Here is a 20,490-nt window from a genome sequence, read left to right as displayed (position 1 = left end):
AATAGAGTTCTGGAAAGGGTTGATACTTATCCCTTTTTGTCTGTTTCTCTTGGAGCATTGTTTCGCTCCTTTTTCATTAAGACTTGGCTGGTGGCAGTGGTAACTACCCTATTTTTCCTACCACGGTTATCTTAAATAGCCCTGGTATTGTTCTAGGTTATCTTGGTAGCCTCGAACTTAAACCCGCTAGACCATATACGTTTTTATACGGTTCCGGCTGGGTTTAGTCGCCATTTCTTTTTGTAAAAGTCTTTCTCGTGTTTTACTCTGGGCGCCAAACCAGGTTTGGTTCCTTTGTTCGCCGTCCTTTCGCGGGCTTCTGCACAGAAGCCCTCCTTAGGCGCCTGTATGTCTGGGGTGGGGGGACAGGATGTGAGGGAGGGGTTTAGGACTTCCAGCACAGGGTCTCCTTGGAGACCCATGTCACACTCTGATCTGATTGGTTGTGGTGACTGTCCCGGCGGGACAGCCACCCTGCTGTGTGATTGACAGGCAGGCTGTGTGATTGGGGGAAAACTGCATAAAAAGCAGGTCTCTGGGGCTGGAAATGCAGAGTAGCCACTGGAATGAGAGAACCAAAGAGGAGCGGACAGAAGAGGACCCCCACCACGACTGAACCTCCTGGTGAAGCCCTGCTGCAGGTCCGAAACTTCAGACTCCAATGACAGAGAAGACCTGCAAGAAATCTTCTCCCCTTGAGCTGGAGGGAACAATCAGTTTACCAAACTGCTCGCCAGGATTCCCTTCTCTGGTCGAATTTGCTGTACAGAGCTACAGTTAATTGGATAGCCGGGATGAACGGACCCTGCTTGCGTTTTAAGGAGCGCACCTTTTATTTGTTGCTTTGCTCTGCTGCTGGTTTCTTCCCTGGGCAGTGCAGGACCCTCCAGTCTTCCTACTTCGTGTCAGTCTGACAGTCGCTTCAGGAACCGTGAGCCTGCAGGACCTGCCAGGAACGTCCGCCTCAGCTACAGCCTTCTTCTCCATTTAAGGTACTGTTCAAATCCGGTTGTTCGTTTCGTCCAACCACGGTGAAAGTGTGTGAAACCTTTCACAATCCGAGGGCTTGTCCTTCTCCATTGGACAAGTGAACTTTTCTGCCGACCAACTTCGTCCTGTACCCTTGGCAAAGACTTAACCGCAAACTACCCTGAATTGTGTGATCTTGAGCAAAGACGCTGGTCCATTGACTTTGGGCCAGGCCCCTTTAATTTGATTTCCTCACTGTAGTTCCTTTTTCTAGATTGCCCTGCTTACTTACTTGTTGGTGCTGCTCAATTCTTGTCTAACTTTGTCTTTCCCTCCCTTTTAAATTGCTGGAGTGCCATTTTGTTCACACTTCATTTTTTAGCCTAACTTGTCCCAAATCTATTGGGTGTGGTATAGTGTATTAAGAGTGTGATTTTTCAACTGCTTTACTTTAGTGAAATGTTTTACAACTGATGTGTAAATAAATGTATATTCTTTTACTTAGAAACCTTGAGTCAGTGTTTGTTTGCATCATAGTAATTGCTGTCCTTTGTGTAACTATTGATACTGCTCACTTACTCCTGAGATAAGTCTGGCTGCTCAGCCATCGCCACCACTTTACTGTGTAGTACAGGCATGTACCAAAGGTGAATTTGTACTGTCACGTGCAGTCCTAATTGTGTGTGGTGTTCCCAAAGGGTACTGCATATAATTCTGCCTAACATTGATGTAACTAGCCATAGATGTTTTAATGATGTGATTTTACTACTGTATTAGTGTAGTTGCTACCAATGTGTATCATGGATTGGAAATGTTATACTTGTTTTGTGATTTGTTTGTATTATGTGTCATATATACACAGCCTGTTGGCTGCAAGTATATTAATAAAACATTACACATTTTTGGGTTGCTGTTTCTATTTACAGTTGTTTGGGTGAGGTCGGATGGAGAGTTGGTTGACTGAGAGACCAGGCGGCAGAGAACGGGTGGTGGAGCAGACCAGGCTCCACCACCCGTTGACTGAGAGACCAGGCGGCAGAGAACGGGTGGTGGAGCAGTGTGCCCCGGAAGTTTGTGGAAGTGTTGGATGAGAGTAAGGTAAGGTTTTGTGAGAGGGAGAGTTGTACCAGTTATGAGAATGCAGTAATTAGTTAATGTGTCAGTGTAGACGAGGGAGCGGGCTAGAGGAGAATGTGAGAGGGAAGATAGGCAGTAGAAGGTCAATGTAGTATAGAGTGGGAGGGAGAGGGAGTGAAAGAGAGAAAGCAAAATAGCATGAGAGAGAGAGAGAGGAGGGTAATAGGAGAGAGGAGGTAGGTGTAACAGGGGTGGTTGTGGAGCAAGTGGGAGAAAGCACTAGGAGGAGGAGAGGCGAGAGAGGGGATTGTGGGGAGAAACATAGGGTATGCGAGGAGAGGAGATGGATCGGGTAAATGAGTGAAGAGAGAGAGTGTGAGATTGTTTAAACACCATTTGAAAATATTTGTTACCAACACTGGGGAGCCATCAGAACAAGGAAATCCTAGAAAGTCTGAGGGAGTCAGATAAAAATCGCTAAGACCCTCACGCAATACTAGGCTATAACCAGACAGAAGATGTTACCTGTCTCTAGTCTCGGTTTTTCAATACAACACCCTGTTGGGGAGTAGGGACACCTGGGCTAGGGTGGAGGGAGCAAATTAGAAGGACTAGGGTGAGACTAGGGTCCCCCCTTTTTTTTGTTGTTGTTGTTTTTGATGAGAACATCTTTACAAAACGTACAAATCAATTAAGTAAAATTATATCACTTCATTAAGAACAAAACAACCAAGAATCAACATGCATTTCATTAAAAAGTAAGTGCTGCTTATTAATTGCATGTCAACATTTGTGGCTTTGCAGTGATTTCATCACCCTATTTTCAGAGGGGCTGACAATTAGATTCAACCATGTCGATACATCACTCAATTTTATGAGACAATATGCTACTCAATTTTCTTTTACATCTTCAGAGAAAGACATCTATATGTATACCTCCAAGCAGATAGGTAACCTCGTCTGATGGTATGGTACTATTAGTTTTCTTTCCTTGATACTGGTAGTCAAGTCACATTTACCTCGTCTATATCACCAGCTTCCCTATTTTGGCAGCTTTCACATGAGCCAAGATGGGCCTCTACAATTTTGCGAAAATGAAATAAGGCCATCAACAAGGATTTACTATACCCTTCCATGCATTGTCGCCAAAGCATGTGAGACGTTTGTCCCGATTCTTTTATGTCATACTGGCTCAAGTACTTGAGCCTAGGTTGTACAAAAAAGGAACAGTGGATTGTCAAATGCTTTAAAGTTTCGATTCAATCTCTGATCTACAAAATCTGCATAGAATGTCTATTGGTACACCAATTGGTTTTTCCAGTTTTTCATCCTCACTTTAGTTGCAAAAAGATTAAATCTAAAATGCATAAACAATAGCCTCACTTTGTTACAAGGGACCTGAATGATATAGAAAAGTTGAGGTCTTTGCTTTTGTCTAAACTTCGCACATTTTTTTACAATCTGAGGCCATATTATCAAATCCCCAGGGTGCATAGCAAATGCGTTGAGAATCGATTTTAACTGGTTGTAAAAGGCTGTCAAAGAAGTTGGATTCCCATTCGCCATCATTGCTGCCAAGTCCTCATATAAGCAATTCCGTGGGAGCTGTAACATTTTGGCTAGGTTCATCAACCTTCCCCAAACTAGCCTAGAGGCTAGTGATGACAGGCCGAGTTCGTGAATAATGATTGCATTTGGGAGGCAAGCAGGTAAATGCAATACCTTCTTCCAAATCATGCCTTGAATCACATTAACGACTGCCCCGATAGGTAGAATACAAAGATCGAGACCATAAAGAATCGTGGCTTCCACCTTTAACCTGTAGAAGTCAATCAGAGGTAAAAGCGAAAACCTCCATAATTTCTGTGCGATTAACTTGCAATCAAAGGGAGAATTTTGATGGTGATACCATTTTGCCATTTCGAAATCGAGTTGGTATTAGACAGGCTGTAACCTAACTATATCATACCAAATGCACACTGTATTGGGATGGTGTCTAAGCCCCATTTATATGAAACAATCTTTCTCTTGTTCGTGAAGACCAAGATATTTGACTTGGCAGGATTTGGAGCAAGATTATGTTTTACACAAAATTCCGAGAAATAGTACCATGTTTTTTGTAGCCCAAACGGTGTGCGGTCAAACAGGATCACATCATCGGCAAAGGCAAGCCAACTAATACGTAATGCGCCTAGTTTGACCACAAACATGTCAGCATTAACCCAGAAGGAGTCCATGTCTGCAAGATCTAGGTTAAACAGTATTGCTGCAAAATTACACCCTTGTTTGACACCTATATGTGTAGATATGGGCTCAGTTAGTAGCCCTGAGTTGTCAATTTTTACTCTGTAATTCATGCCATTATGGAGCGAAGCAATTAAAGAAATGATATGTGCAGGAATCTGAAAATCCTGCATTTTTTTCCACAATATTCCCCTTATGACACTATCAAAGGCGCAAGATAGATCAAGTAGGGCCATATAAATAGGGCCATTTATTGTTTGCTGGGCAGATGTTAAGAGATGTGCTAATATTGTGGCATTCAACTGCGTACCCATTGCCTTCCTAAATCCTGTCTGGTACAGCGAGAAAATGTGTTTAGAAGAGATAACTTGGTTCAGTTCAAGGAGCACTAGAGATGCGTAAACCTTCGCTGCCACATCCAGCAAAGCTATAGGGCGGAGATTTTCCAGATTGTCAATAGGTCCCTTTATGTGTAGGGGAATGATGATAGCGGTTGACCACGTAGTAGGGAAGAGTTTATGCTTGAAGATATGCTGCTGCCTTAGAGAATTTCAACTTCTTAATTACTGCAATTATGTCCTCAACACTTCATGGACAATGCAATGGCACAAGTGCAGGTAAAGAATAGAATTCAGTAGAGGTGAATCTCTGCGGCAGCGCATATTTCTTTTTAAAATACTCCACACAAGTCTGACCACTAACTGCAGATTGTGACACGGCCGTGGCGGCCGCTGAGGGATCTCTCAACAATCCCCAAATTTAACGCGTTTTTTTCTTGGATAATAGATTAACCATGTTTTGGTTTCTTTATAGATGACATTCGAATTTAATCATTTGCACATCCTTTTTATATTTTGCTACAATTGCTTTCTTTTCACATTATTGTAGAACTGTTTCTTCAACTTACGGATTATGGCATTCTTTTGGTGTTTGATCTTTGCAATTACTACATTGTAATTTGTAAAATTAGTTGTGACAGCAGAATCTCTTAAGTAAGGCCAACTGAGCCACATGCTTGCAAATCATCTGTTCATTCCACAGCTGAATAGCCCGGCATTCTGGTTCCAACATAGCAGTAACATCGATATATATATATAACTTCACGGCTTTCTAAAAAATGTAATGGCCTACACAATGATGGACACCACCTTATTGAAGTCATAGGTCTATCGATTTCTGGTAAGACCAGGGGTATTGAGTGTTCATAGTTGTAAATCATAATATTTATGGTACATTTCAATATGCAATGATCACTAAGCTTAGGTGTGATAATACTACAAGCACTAGCTTTCGCACCCAGTCCCCTTGACATTCCAATGTAATCTATGCAGGAAGAATGTTCACCTCGATACCAAGTAATTGGTGAGATGTTAGGCATAAATGCGATTATTTGAATATCCCATGCTTTTAAGAATTTGTCCCAAAGCAAACCTCTCTCCTGGGATGGTAGAATGATGGTGGTTCTGAATACCAGTACCAGTAGGTGCATTACCGACAAGTAGGTTAGAGTTGAAATCCCCACCAATTATAAATTGCACCTTTGGAAACTTAATAAATGACTCCAAAAACAAGGCGTTTAAGTTTTGGATTATGACCTTCAAATCCACTGAATTAGGATTCCAATATAGAGATACAATGACATGGGTGCAATTTAGTGGAAAATTGAAAGAGACTACAATTGCCAACATCTCGGGTAATGTACAAATCCGATCTGCCTTCATTTGGATGTTTTTTATGAAAATTGCCAGCCCCCCCCCCGAGGTCGCCCTAACGTACCCTTTTCTGCACACTTAAAGAATGCAGTGTAACCATCTATTAGCATATCTCTCACTGCCATCGTTTCTTGTAGAAGAATGATGTTCAGAAAATCATCTAGGGGCAATGATGCAAACCACGTAAAAAAGTTGTTAAATCCACAACAATTCCATGAGTTTAAAATTAAAGTATTGGTTTATGATTTTTCATTCTGGCTGTTTACATTGACTATATATTTTATCAATGGCTCTAGCCATGCAAGACCGTTTAGGATTTGTGCCACAGAGTCAGCCTGTACACTTATTTTCTCATTGAGGACCGCTAGCTGGTGGTCCATGCCCCCTGAGTTGGAGACTACACTTATGACTGGAGGCTGAAAGTCAATGAAGTTTGTTGCCTGCTCCATTGACTGAAAAGCAAACATATTATAACATAACATCCCCAGATCCCTTTGAAAATTCCATATTAATGAAGCTATAATTGGCGTTTGGACCTTGCAGAACATACAGTGATTGGGAGTATGAGGCAATCTGATCCAATCAACATCATCTGAGAGCAGATTTTGCAGCACAGGAATTAAATGAAAAATGTTCATTAGCACTGCTCTATTCAAATTTGGTTTAACAGTTAACAAAGCATTTACCCTCCCGCCCCATCACCAGTTTCATCTCTGGTGGAATATCCCGCACTGTCATGACCGTTGCCGCTGGCAGAGAAATGCGATCAGGGAGTGTGTCGTTGCATGGAATTTTACGTTTCGATGGATTAGAAGCTAGAGGAGCTTGATAGGCTGATGCTGTTAGATCAGATTGAGCAGGTACCTCCAAGGGACAGTTAGATCCCATGTTCGTAATCTCCATTTTAGTGATCTTTGGGTCAACATTTTTAGTTTGTTCAGACAGGCTTGAAGCACCTCCTGGATGCACCAGATTTTTGATGCAATTTCAAAGATTTGTGGTTATTGTTTTATCAATCTTTTCAAAGAAATATTTGTCATTGAGTCTGAATTAATAAGGAGCCTGATGACTTAAGTGTAGGGGAACCCTCCTGCCGGCAAATCATTTACCACAGCTAAGACATCCACTTTCAATTCTTGTGGGGTAACTTCCACCCGAGCAAGCGGTGACGGACTAGTTTCTTCTTTTTGTAACCCCTTATTTATGTCAAGGAGAGATTGACTTTCCGCATTTAGTTGGTTCAAATCGATGACCAGATCATCAGACATTGATTGTGGAGTTATGACCTTTGATTTTGGTGTTAGGAAGATTCTTTGGTTTAGTTTGCATTGTAGTTGGTTGAGCTTGTTTAGTAACTGACACACCCGCATGCTTACGCCTTTTGTGCGCTCTTGCATAAATTTCTTTTGCTCTACGTGATATAAATGTTGTGTTATGTTGATCATCATTTTGAAGGGATTGTTCTACTACACACGGGATTGAAGCTGCATTCGTGCCAGCGTTAAAATCAATAAAGTTGGTTAGTGCTGACGGACTGTCAGGAGTAACCATAACATGAGGTACAACTGGTAAAGTACCTTCACCCACCATTACATCCATTGGAACCAAGTTAGCCTTGGACAGAATGTTTTCTAGCACCAGAATACGCTTGTGCTGGAGTTTTGCCACCTCCATGTAGTCGGCCGTGGTAAATAGATTTCGCATGTCAACAGTCTGAGTTTGTTGTTGTGTGATTTGGGCAAATGTTTTCAATGGGAAGTCCTGAGCGTTATTTAGGAATGGAGTTTGGTGCACTGTTCATGCATGATAAGAGGAGGGGTTATGGGTTTTACTTAGTTACTTAAACCCCTAACATTCTGCGTTGCCCAGAAAGTATGGCATTTTTCCTGTGCCAACAAATACCCCTCTAATCTGCTCAATTTAGAGGAAATTTCAGATGTTGCCAAACTCATGGTATTGATGGCTGTATGAGTGTATTCATGTCCTTTCTCTAAAAGATTTAAGATTCGGGAAAGGACAGGAAAGCTTTGGAGTTCGTGTTGATTTAGGTCAATCAGTGAGTCTTGAGTCGGTTAAGTGGAAAGGAAGAATTAGGCATCCGCTTTTGATCGAAAGGCACATTATGCAGTTGCACTGGAGACTATGGGCAGATAGACTCCCCAGGGTTGAGACTCACATCAAGGGCAGGAGAGCTAGCCTTTATTTGGTTATGACCAGATAGGTCTATCAAAGCCTCTCCTCTTTTTGCCATGGATTGCTTGAGATTGGCTGCAACCGCTGCATGAAAGTGCACCTGTTCTCTAACCTCATTGGAGCTTGCAGCAGGGGTGGATGGCCCGTTAGATAGCGTGCCCGACCATGAAGTTCTACTAAGACAGCTGGGGCCATTAACGAGGTGTCAGTGGGAGGGTTGCCTGATATGTCACCAACCAAACCCAATAAAGAATTGTCAGTAATCGGGCCATTCAAGACAGGATTCAACTTGTCTATGTTCACCCCAGGTGGCGGCTAACAGCACTTGTCAGTGACATCCACCACCCCCTTTAGGTCCTCTGCACCAAATTGAATCTGATTCGTCACTTCATCAACAATAGCGGCCTCAGTTTGATTACTCGGAAAACCATTCTGACGGCATTTGCCACTTTTCAGGTTTTTAACCATGATTAAACAAAACACCAATTTTACACGACAAGGCAGAAAGATGAAACTGTCTTCTAGCCTTTCGTCAATCAAAATTGCATGTAGCAATTAAAAGTAGTGAACTAAATATATATGGGCGCTCACCCACTTAGTGTAACTAACACACTACAATATCAGAACCAGTATCAATAAGTCTGGAAAAAAAGAAAAAAAAAGAAACAGACACTTTAAATTGTTACGTACTACACAGAATGAAAATAACTGTGCGTGTACGGCAATTCAAGAATAGACCATCAATGCCTGTCTTTGTCAAGAATAGATAGCACACTCGCCACGCCTCACCCGCCCAGCCAAACAGCCAAACAGCCAAACAGCCAAACAGCCAAACAGCCAAACAGCACACTTGGCAACACTTGGATGCGTGCGCTGGATGCGCGTGCATGCAAGTTTTATAGCGCTTCTGGGAGCAGGTAGAGGTGGTGGGCGTGTTTATGACACGCAATGCATCTAAGAAAAATAAAGAAAAGGTTGTGTCAGAGAGCAGGTGCTGGGACACAAATGAAATGGGGGGGTGCGATTTTAAAACTAGGAAGGAGTCACCAGCCCAGCCCATCCTCGCTACGTGCACACTAGTAATCAGCCCAGCCCACAGACACGTATCAGCACGAGGTAATCATTTGTGAGTATATTTACTCTTGGAATGGTAGTCCTTGAGCGCGAGTCCAAGTAGCAGCGTTTCGCCTCAGGAATGCAAATGGGGCTTCCTCTTGTGCATACAGCCTATTCAAGAAAGAAGCAGATGAAAGTCCAAGCCGATGAAGAGTAGCCGCGCCTAGACAGAGTCCCTTCCAAACGCCAAACAGCACACTTGGCAACACTTGGATGCGCCCAAGGGCTCCCTTTCGTCTGGCCTTCCACAATAGTCCAGCCTGCCACAATTTATAATTGACAAAGAAAACACCTAACCTCTATATTGGGGTCAACAGGTTTTTGAAGGCATCTCTGACAGTGTACAAGATGTCCCCTATTTTAGTGATTTTAGGGGAGAAGTAGGAGGCAAAGTCATTGGCGGAGAGAGTAGTGAGAAGAGTGGGGCCTTGATCTTTTCGCCAACCATGTAAGGGGACACTGGGCCTCATCCAACTTTGCTGATATCCTGGCAGAAAATCTGCCAGGATATTAGCAAACGTACTTACTGTTTCCGTCACCTGATATCCTGGTAATACCAGGATATTACTGGCGGTGCAACCACCGGTAAATCCCCATTCCATGTTGTCCCATAGGACTGCATGGGGGGATTTGCCTGTATTTTCAGCACCGGCAGTACCAGTAGCAAAAATACCAGCTGTTTTGTGGGAGTGGGGGAATGAGTTACCTCCTTCTTGTTATACAGCCATTGCCTGCCTAGACAACAGAGGGCAGTTGACTCGTGTAGAAAACGATATCTTACTGCCGATATAACTCTCAGTCGTACTAACGGACGGTATGAGAGTTTTATTAGCCGGAAGATGGAATCCACACCACGGAACAGGATCGTCACAGGAGGCTGTATGCAAGAAAATAGCAGGTCAAGAGCTAATAAAGAGACAAAAAAGGCAATAATAAGCAAGGCATTACCAATAAACAGTAAACTGAACAAAGCTCACTTGTTATATCAAGACAAGGAAATCCCGTTCTTATAGCAATAGGGGTGTGAGCCTGTGGGCAAATAAAAGTACTGTGAATCTTAATGTAAGCAAGGGTTTTTGCACGGAAACAAACAGAGAGGAAGAGTCTCTTACCATTAAAGGAGTCCTGGGGCCGTGTAGAGGTGATACGTTGTGTAGAAATGTAAACCCCTATCCCGCCGGCACGAGGACGCCTGCAATGGAGTCAGGTTCCAAGCAAACCTAACACTGACGGCACAGGGACGTCTAGGCACCTAGTGTGCTGAAAGGAAGTCTCTAGTCCAAGGCACACTGGGTGAAGTCCGTAAGCAGTGGTATTCAAAAAGGTCCAAAAAAACAAAGTACTTGGTGGCAAGAGTTTCGTGAGAGTTCCAGGTTGGAATTGTTCCTGATGGCGACTGAAGAGAGAACGCAAGGCAAAACAATCAGTTGGGCAATCCGGGTTGGTAATTGTTCCTGGTGGCTACCGAAGACAGAACGTGAGGCAGAATCAATCCGTTTGAGCAATCCAGGTCGGTAATTGTTCCTGATGGCTTACAAAAGACAGAACTAGAGGCAGAAATCAATCCATTTGAGCAATCCGGGTCGGCATCAAGGTTCAAAGGGAAGGACAGGGAGCAGGGTCATGGAACAAGGTAGGGTCAAAAGGCAAGTGTTCAAGGCACATAGAAACAAAGTACGTGGCTGAATACTAGATTCAGAAGCGCCACTCGCGAGATGAGGAGAGACTTTATTCCAGTCAGCTGACCTGCCATAGCGTAGGCAACGCAGTCGCAAGCAAAAGAAGCGTGAACGAAACATCGGACGCCACTGCTTCCATGGCAACAACCAAAGCTCCCGCAGAGACCACAAGCGTTTCGGTGTATAGCAGGAGAGCTTCTGTACAGTACCTCTCCCAATAGTCTAGCGAGAGGTCTGATGACATTGGAAAGTAGAGAAACGACCCGCTGTCCTCGGGAGAATAGTTAGTTTAGAGGAGTTGGGCCCTGTTTTCCTGACACTTCTCTTGGCTGGAGGTAAATCAGGTTCTCCAGTATTGGATCTTTCATAGATTCACATGCTGTGAATATTCCCCAGCATCAAGCTGGGAATCCTTGGTTACCTTTTGGATATTACTTTTAAAAATAAATTTTAGGTGCATTTTGCATGTTGTCCCGCTCTTCATTGGTGCTTTAGGCCCATCCAATGGGACATCGAGTAGCAAGCTCCTCCTCTCCAGCCCTTCTTCACATTATAACCACGTGTCACTCTGGAAGGAGTCCTTCAAGTTATTTCTCCTCAAGAGAAATACGTTTTGTTCAAGAAAAACCTACTTTGCTTTCAGGAAACCAACTTTGAACACATTTTTTTCTCCAATATAAGGAGACGTCTCGGGATTGGAAAGGAAAAGATAAAGACAAGGCAAAAAAAGTTATTGTTTAAGGCCTGCAGCTGCTGCCTCTCAAAAAGTTCTCCAAAGGCGACAGGCAGGCGACAGGTGAGTACATTTATTGCCTATATACCAACCACTCGGCTGAGGATAGTGAAATCTGTAGAGTAATTATCACCAAAATCCTCAAAGATAGGCACCAACGACTAGTGCGTTGGCTCTGTTGGCTTCAGGATGGTTGTTACCCCCCTTGAAAGTCAGAATCCACTAAAAGCATGGCTGTCCCTAGGGGGAAGAGATCCCCATCCAAAGAAAGGGCCAAATCCGAAGAAAGACCTCAAAAAAGGCATAAGCATTGTCACAGCCATTAACTGTTGCTGACAAGTACATGCGATACGATGGCCTCGTCGCCAACAATAAGGGGACGAGAGGGTGCGACAAAGAGCTTGTCAAGGCCTTTGTTGTTGTCAGGGAAATACACTCTTCCCCGGTTCTCCACACACTCATTGGCCACGAAGACAGCGCCCATGGGCCCGGCAACCCATTCCTCGTCCACGAGCCTGTCGACCACATGCTCATCGACCAAAACACCCTTGGCAGACAGACCGTCAACCACACACTAGTCATCCATGAACATCTCGTCCACAAACCTGTCGGCATCACGATTGACAACCAAAAACCCCTCAGTAGAGGGACCGTCGACCGCACACTCGACGACCAGGAACACCTCGTCCACAAGCTCGTCGATGGCACAATCATCAGTCACAAGCTCAACCAAGCCAATTGAAAAGATCAAACCAAAGACCTCATCCAAAGGAAAAGACCCACCGGCTGTGTGCCAAGTCAACCATCGACCTAGACAAAACCCAAGCAGACATCCTCGTTTATGGGGGTGAAAGCCTCATGCACATCGTCGTCCAGTGCAAGGTAGGAGTCCTCGGCGGTGCCGGCATCGTCGGCCGCCACGTTGTCAGCCAGGCAGTTGGGAGTAAGGGGGACACAACAACAGGGGGACAAATTAAAAACTTGGACCAAAGATGCCCTGAACAACCCCACGGACACACAAAACACAGCCAAGGAGGCAGAAGGTCATCCCAAACATCAGCAGGAGGCTACTCTGGTGCAGGATACACAAGTACATGTATTTACCTCACGAGTGTCACCAATCATCTACTCTGACTTAATGCCAGAAGACATTCTGCAGCATGAGATTGATTCAGATTTTGAGGCCCAGCAGGCACGTTCCCCACAATGTTTGGACTCAGAAGAGTCAGTGGGCAGTCACCCACACTCTCCTCGAATTCCCCTTTCGCCGGGACAGGGTCAATCAGGTATAACACCTCTAGACCCGACTACATCAGTGGTGCCCAGTCACCCTTGAGGGGCTGGACAAATGTCGGGTCATGGGCCTAGTTGTACACTCATGGTCCAACAAACCCAGCCGCTCTTAAACCCACAAGCTTTACTGTCACTTCAAGTCCTGTCCTCCTTACAAGTGGTGCTGTCACAATTACAGACTAGACTATCGCCTGCCTAGCCAGAGCAGCAGTATGTATGGGAACCAACTCAAGAACGTCGACCAGTCTCACTACTTAGGTCGCTAGCCAGGTCATCTACAGATTCAAGACCACAGTCCACGTGTACATCACCGTCAAGGTCCAGGCAGACGTCGCCAACCATGTCCAGATCCCCATCCGTGCAACGTCACCTACACAGTCAAGGTCGTCGTACAAATCAGTGGGGTCCCACCGACACAAGAAGGCTAAGTGTAAGCAGTGAGACACAGCGCAGAATAGGCCTGCCTGTTCTATACTGCTACCAATGCCAGCGATTGTACCTCCACTTTTACCTGCTGTCAGTGACAAGGAACAGGAGGGAGACAAACTCCCCAATATGGATAACCGTCAACCCACAAGACGCTGACTGTACCACCATGGCGTTCCCCGCGAACACCGTTTGGGATACCGACACCCCACCCGACGACGCACAGAAACTCCCAGCCCTTTGCCACCGGATGACACAGGAAGGTTTCATGTCACCATCACTAAAGCCTGCCAGGAATTTAGCCTGGTCCTAACAGAGGAGAAAAATGAATGCTTGTTATTTGACCATAGGGGTAAGAAGAGAAAGTCGGTGGTGTCCATCCCAATATTGGACCACGTGTGGGGAAACAGGGTTACGTGCCCTGAAACATCCGTTTACGGAACCTGTCGTTAAAGGCAGATGGGAAAAGAAGTTTAAGAAACCAGACTCCACACCTAAATGCCTTACTTTCCAACCCACGCCGGAATCCATGGTGTCAGCGGCAGCAAGCAGGAAAGCCCATTCGCAAGCTCAAAAATGCATTGTGCAGCCAGAGAACGAAGGCCACAAATTGGATGCCTTTGGGAAGAAAGTCATAACGATTGGGGCGACAACAGTGAATGCAGCTAACTTGTTGGTGATAATGTCACTCTACAACCATAAAACGTGGTACAGAATTGCCCCACAGAATTGCCCGCGTGCTGTAACACCTACCAGAAGATAATAAGAGGCAATGGCAAGATTACGGAGGGGAAAAAGCAGCCAACCACAACAATGATATGGCGAAAACTGGTTTTAAACAAATCAGAAATGGAGTGGTGATGAGAAAGCAGGGCTGGTTGCAGTATATTGATTTGAGGCCTGACTTGCAGCACAAGGTAATAGACATGCCCTTTGAGGGGAATGATCTGTTTGGCCCGAAGATAGATGACGCACAGAGGCAATAAAAACTGACACTGATACTGGCTGATCGCTCACCAGCCTGGAAAGTAGGAACACTTTTTGTCCCTTTAAATGGGCCTCAGAAAGAAACAACTCCAACTCCTCGAATATGGCTAGTCAGGGGACATACTACACCCAAGGATACAAAAAGTTATTGCAAGGTTACAAAACATCAAATGATTTTCACTAAGCCCAGAGGCGCAAACAAACAACAAACCCTCAAAGGGGGAGACAGAAGAAACAGTTGTTGTGACTATGCACTACATACAGGGCAAGTGGGGTAAAATGTGTCAAATTATTTTCGTCAATGGCACTGCATAACTACAGGCAGGTGGGTCCTGCAAGCAATCACCTATGGGCACTTGCTAGAATTCACAAAACAACCCCCATACTGACCATCCACACACACAAGGACACCTAAAGGGCCTACACCAAGAAGTCAGACAAATGTTACAAAAAAGGGCAATCGAAAAGGTGCCAAAATGACACAAAGGGCAGGGAGTGTACTCACAGTACTTTGTAGTAAGAAAACCAGACGGCAAGTGGCGACCGATACTAGACCTTCGCAGTCTCAACAAATTTGTCAAAAGGCAAAAGTTCCAAATGAAATGATAACGCTACAGCAAGTAATCAAGCCCATTCAACAACACGACTTCCTTGGGTCGCTAGACCTACAGGATGCGTACTTCTTTATCCCAATCCACCCCAAACACAGGAAGTACCTAAGATTCATAGTTCACAACACCCATTACAAGTTCCGGGTACTGCCGTTCGGCCTAAAGTCAGCCCCACAAACCTTTACCAAATGTCTAGCACCCATCGCGGCAAGCCTTCACAGAAAAGGTCACCACCGCCATCGTGCTTAGATGACTGGATTGTGAGAGCGCCAACACTTTCCAAGGCCCAACACACCATGTTAGAAACAGTATGGACGCTTCAAAACTTAGGATTCTCAATAAACTACAAAAAACCTTCTCTGCATCTGTCCAAGTACTTAGTGTTTCTGGGATCACACTTTGCCACGGAAAAGCAGAGGGTGCGTCCCTCAATCCAGCAGATAGACATGTTAACCTTACTAATTCGAACATTCAAACAAAACACTACGCCTCAGTGAGTTCATAGCCGTGAACTGGTCCCAGGTGGTGGGAACTTGGGAGGACAAAATCCTCATCACACAAGACATTGTACGCAACCTACAATGGTGGAAGAACATGAACAACCTTAGAAAGGGAAACCTGTTACAGGAACCAGGTCACCACAAAATGCTAGTCACAGATGCCTCAATGACAGGCTGTGGGGCGCACGTCAATCATTTGTATGTAAGGGGACTGTGGACGGAACAAGAGGCCAAGCTGCACATAAATGTGCTGGAGCGGAGAGCAGTGCGGTGGGCCCTCAGATCCTTCTTGCCAGTGCTGCAGTAACGCACAGTAAAACTACTCAGACAACACAGCAATGTTTTATCTCAGGAAGCAATGGGGAACAAAGTCACCAACGTTGTCTCAGGAAGCTCAACAAATTTGGAAATGGGACCTCTTCAACCCAATTCTCTTTCAGGCGTTCCATCTGCCAGGAGTCCAAAACAACATAGCAGACAGCCTCAGCAGGCAGTACGAGCAATCGCACCAGTGGGAAATCAACCAAAAGCAACTAGAGAAAGTGTTCAGATGGTGGGGCCAACCATCCACAGACCTGGTTTGCCTCAGCCAGCAACAAAAATTGCCCGAGCTTTGCAAGCAGAGGTTCGCAGGGGGGTCCAAAGTGGATGTATTCTCGTTCCTATGGACGGACTTGTTTGCCTATGCATTTCCCCCATGCCGGTCATTCATCGGACAATTAAAATGATCATGAAACACTGTTGCAAAATCCTTCTCATTGTGCCAAACTGGCCACGACAGACCTGGTACTCGGACCTACTCCAGCTTTCAGCAGATCGGCCAATAAGGCTACCCAGGCAACCAGACCATGGAAAGGTCCTACATCACGATCCACAAACCCTGCAGTTAACAGCATGGCTCCTGATTTCCCAGAATCTGGCCAGCTTGCGATCCCACGGGACTGTGAGGACATCCTAAATGTGGCTAGGGGACCCACCACCAATCAATCATATCGCTTTAAGTGGAACATTTTCTGTAACTGGTATCAAGGGCAGCAAATACCGGAACCACTCAATGTGGCCCCGGAGCAAAGTCTCCCTTAACTGCTCTCGTTGGCGAAACAAGGTCTCAGTCACTCATCCATCAAGGTACACTTGGCGGCCATCTCCAGGTATACAAGCAAAAAGAGTTGCATGCCCTTGTTCAGTGACAGGTGGTGAAACATTTCCTAAAAGGACTTCTTAGAGTCTTCCCGCCAAAGAAGGCAACTCCGCCAGACTAGAGCCTCAATACGGTCCTCACAGAACTGATGAAAAAGCCATTTGAGCTAATGGCCACGGCCAACATAAAGCATGTGTCCCGAAAGGTGGCCTTCCTAGTGGCAATCACGTCACCCCGAAGGGTGTCGCAACTGCAGGGATTGGCGGTCAACAAACCTTACCTGCACTTCCATAAAGATAAAGTGCTACTTATGACAAATCCAAAATTCATTGCAAAGGTTCCCACAGAGTTCCACAAAAATGCTAACATAGCATTACTTGTGTTTTTTCCAGAAGCCTCTACACCCGCGAAGTGGCATTACACTCTTTGGATGTGAAAAGAGCCATCAAGTACTAATTTGACAGAACCAAGTCATTCAGGGTGTCCACACAACTCTTCATAGCTTTCGGCCCTGCGAATAAGGGTAACACTATATCCAAACAGGGCTTGTCCAAATGGATCACATTGGCTATTTCATTCAGCCACACGAAAGCGGGCAGAATGTTCAAAGGCATGCCCCAGGCACATTCCACAAGAGCCACCGCAGCATCGGCGGCCCTATGGGCAGGGGTTCCGCTCGTTGACATTCTCCAAGCGTCACACGTTTACCAAGTACTACTGCTTGGAGAAACAGCACGCAGTGGATGATGAGACGGGGAGAGCAGTTCTGCAGCATCTGTTCCAATAAGGTAGGAGTTCCTTTTACCTGCATACACCTGCCTAATACAATACTGCTGTGTGATCTATTCACAGCCTGTGACTCTATGAAATATCCAATGCTGGAAAAGGGGTATGTTGCTTTCCTGTAACTCCTGTTCTCCAGCATTGGTAACTTTCATAGATTCATATGCGCCCGCCATCCGCCCCGGCCAGGTAAAGGCCCTCAAGTACCAAAACAAGGTCCAGCGTGACTTGTCAGAATCTGAGGAAGGGCTGGGGAGGAGGAGCTTGCTACTCAATTGTTAAGATGGATTTCTGAACTCTGACCTGGTGGGCAGATGTTCAGGAGGCCAGCCTAGTTTATTGGAACAGGGTTACCTTCTGGACAAGCCAGACCAATCAAGGTAGCTTGGCGGCGGTCAAGACTAGGTCTCAGAATGGGTGAGGGTGACTGAAAGACCTCAATGAGCACACAGAGTAAAGGGCACTTACAAATCACTCCCAGTCAGGTGTATATATAAAACTTATATGTACATTTATTTCAAGGCCTTTGAAAGTTAACCCCAAGACCAAGGGGCCTAAAGGGTTAAATGCATGAAATGGGTCCACACCCTAAATAGGGAAGGAAGCAGGTAGTGCAAAGAGTCTTTAGGCAATTCGACATCAATCACGGTCCTAACTGAAAGGCAGTCCAGTCCCTAAGATGAGGGGAGCCTATTGCTCAAATGTACTTGCAATGCTGGCGCACGCAGTAGTTCAAATGTGCAAAATGGGGTCTCTTCAGGGGTCTGTAGCAGCTCAGGAAGGTGGGTGAGGTGATGAAGAATAAATTCCCACTATTCGTAGAGGGTCTCCCCAACAGGGCAGAGCAGAGCAGGTTCCAAGACTTGGGAATAGTTTGCACTAGCAGTGGAAAGGATGGATGCGCTAGGGGCCACCGGTAAGGGTCGTTGTTACTTACTGCCCCAAGGAGCACTCCAGACCAAACTTCTGCAGTGGAATCCACTTCAGTTGAAGGTTCAAATGCGGCAATTTCTGCATCTCTTCGGCTTTCAGCGGCGAAGCTATGGAGTTTATTCCCAAACGGCACTGTGGCGATTTCTCCGCTCCAGGTGGATGGATCAGGCCAGTTTCACTGTAGCAGGCTTCAGGGGCAAGAGGGGCACAGTAGCAGTGCACCTGCAAAGTTCTTCATCATGGCTGGGCGACACGGTAACCGCATGTACTCAGGTTCAGGCTCTCTCTCTTTACTCCAGACCTGGGAATGGCAAGTGTACGAATTTCGGTGTGAGAGTGCCGTGAACACGGAGCTGACGGGATACCAAGTTTCAAAACAGTGGCAGAGACAGAGGAAAGGTCCTGCGCAAGCTGGTCAGCCCACTGGTTGGCCCAGGGACACTTCCGAGAAGGCTTACTTACAGGGTTTGATTTCGGGGCCGAGAATGGTTAATCCCACTATTCCAATGGGTCGAAGCGTCTTCGCAGACCTTCTAGGACGATCAGATGCAGAGGGGTCCAGTGGGATGACAGCAGGTTCCAGGTGCCAAACCTTCCAGCAGGTCATCAGCGGTTCCTCGACTCTGCTTTTTGGTTTCAGGATTCTTGGATCCTATCCTTCGTTCAGTGAGAACTCCAGAGATCGACACGGTATGGCTGTGCAGGGCCTTCTCTTATTCAAAGTCTCCTTCTCGCCAAAACAGAGAGGACCCAATGTGAGATCTGCTCACAGTCAGGAATACCATAAGTGGACCAATCACGGACCACGGTGGTCCCAGGAATTCAGAGCACCCCAGACTCTCTGGCATCCAGGATGTGTATTGGAACAAGACAATCCAGCCCACGTCCTGAGGGCGTGCACACAAGACATGCAGAAGCCTGCAAAAGCTTGGCATTATGTGGGGAGAATGCATGCCTAAATAAGGACTGACCCGGATCGACTCGACCTGGGGAAGGAGAAAGATGGCCAAAGGACAGGACAAAGAACCTTGTGGCATGGCCATTTTGAAGTCAGGCCACCTGTTTGTGCTAAACACGGTTAACGCGGTTTGCATGGCAGGAAAGTGTTAAAAATGCACGAAAAGATAAGCTGCCACCAGCCCTGTCCGAGGCACCGCCGCACTTCTCCTAAAAAATCCTTCCAGATTTACTAGGGTAATTTGAAATGAGTAAGAGAATTGAGTAAGAGACCCAAGTGAACTTTAAGGTATGAAAAGTTGCAACACTGACAAGGACAAAGGGAAACAAAGTTTCCCAGTACTGAATGTCTTTAAGGGCATGTCATTTTCCCCATAACAAAGTGAGCAAAAATCCCAGTGGAGTGCAGCAGAAGGCTGGCTGGGCTCCACTGGTAAAGTCAATCTATGGTGTTCAAATCAAAGCAAGCATTTGGGGGGATCACAACTGGAGGGAAAATTACACATGAAATGGAAATCTTTCCTAACACTCGCCCCTCCCAGACCAAGCACAGGGGGAATTAATCCACCCCTGGATAAGTCTCATGTTCAGATCGGTTAAACATTCTGAACAACCCATCAGCATTGCTATGTTGGACACCTGGCAAATGCTCAATAGTGAAGTCAAAGACTTGCAGACTTATGGACCACCTGAGATACTTTGGGTTCTCTCCCTTAATGTTCATTAGCCACTTTAAGGGCTTATGGTCAGTTTGCCGAGTGAAGTGGGTCCCATAGAAGTAGGGGCTCAGCTTCCTAAGTGCCCACACAACAGAGAAACGTTCTTTCTCTACTGTGGACCATCTGAGCTCTCTGTCCTTAAGCTGGTGACTAATCAAGCCAATAGGGCGTTCCTTACCCTTCTCATCTACTTGTGATAGTACAGCTCATATCCCAGTGTCAGAAGCATCTGTCTGCACAATAAAATGTCTTTGGTAATCAGGGGCCCTGTGAGCAGGGGCCTGGCACAAGGAGTCTTTTAAGCCAAGAAAAGGAACTGTAAATTCATGCCGGACAGGCCCAGGAGATTGCTGTCCTTGAGAGTCACGCCTTGTCCAGTGCTAAACACGTGGGGAAGGTAGACCCCGTCATAACATT

This window comes from Ambystoma mexicanum, chromosome 9 (genome assembly GCF_040938575.1).
Source record: "Ambystoma mexicanum isolate Mex_15411 chromosome 9, UKY_AmexF1_1, whole genome shotgun sequence".
Lineage (NCBI taxonomy): Eukaryota > Metazoa > Chordata > Amphibia > Caudata > Ambystomatidae > Ambystoma > Ambystoma mexicanum.
The sequence above is the reverse complement of the archived record's forward strand: the minus strand, read 5'-3'. Positions refer to the sequence as shown.